The sequence below is a fragment of the Hipposideros armiger genome, unplaced genomic scaffold (assembly GCF_001890085.2).
Source record: "Hipposideros armiger isolate ML-2016 unplaced genomic scaffold, ASM189008v1 scaffold_216, whole genome shotgun sequence".
In the NCBI taxonomy this organism is placed as follows: domain Eukaryota; kingdom Metazoa; phylum Chordata; class Mammalia; order Chiroptera; family Hipposideridae; genus Hipposideros; species Hipposideros armiger.
The window spans coordinates 1420720-1421789 of NW_017731566.1; the positions used below are offsets into that span (position 1 = coordinate 1420720).

Genomic DNA, 1070 nt, shown 5'->3' on the forward strand with positions numbered 1-1070 from the left:
TGTGACAGTTTAAAATAACTACAGTATTCCAGGCAAGAGATGATGGAGGTGTGCATTATGACGGTTGCAGAATCAATGATGAAGAGTGTCTGGATACTGAAGGTAAAGCTAACGGGGTTTACTGATGAACTGGGTGTGGGATGAAGAAAACGAAGGAATTAAATTTAACTTCCAGGTTTGGGGTTTGAGCAACTGGTGAATTTGGGAACCATTTACAGAAATGGCAAAGATTAGGCGCAAGGGCGCAGACTACAAATTCTGCTTTGGAGGTGTTACGTTTGAGGTATTCAGTGGTCGTAAGGATCAGTTAGTCCTAATTACCCATTCAATAAATATTAAGTGCGGCGGTTGTGAACTGTGGGCCGCCGGGGTCGGCGAAGAACCTCAAGATGGCTGGGTGAAAACTTGCTCTAAAAACCACTGACTGGATGGCTTTTGGGGAGATCATACCCCGAAACCAGAAGGCCATTGCTAACTCCATGAAATCCTGGAATGAGACCCTCACCTCCAGGTTGGCCACTCTACCTGAGAATCCACCTGCTGTCGACTGGGCTTACTACAAGGCCAATGTTGCGAAGGCTGGCTTGGTAGGTGACTTTGAGAAGAAGTTTAAGGCACTGAAGGTGCCTGTGCCAGAGGATAAATACAGTAGCCTGGTAGATGCAGAAGAAAAACAAGACGTGAAAAGTTGTGCTGAGTTTCTGTCTAGGTCGAAGACCAGGATTGAGCAGTACGAGAAAGGGCTGGAGAAGATGAGGAACATAATTCCATTCGATCGGATGACCATTGAGGACTTGAATGAAGTCTTCCCAGAAACCAAATTAGACAAGAAGAAGTATCCCTACTGGCCTCACAAACCAATTGAGAATTTATAAACTGGAGTCTGGCCCATGTGTTATAAACTCGACATTAAAAGTAATTATATAGTGGGAAAATAAATAAATAAATATTAAGTGCTTATAACGCCAGGCACTGTGGCAGGAGCCACTCTGAAGGAGCCCAGGCCTGTGAGAACATATCACCAGGGCTTGGTGAGAGGGGAAGGGTCAGCTGCCCCCCCCACACACACA

General features: G+C 45.6%; 1 pseudogene; it reads left to right on the forward strand.

Moving 5' to 3' along the window:
• Positions 1–389: 389 nt before the first annotated feature.
• On the forward strand, positions 390–938 carry LOC109389007 (ATP synthase subunit d, mitochondrial pseudogene; annotated as a pseudogene).
• The last annotated feature ends 132 nt before the right edge of the window (positions 939–1070 follow it).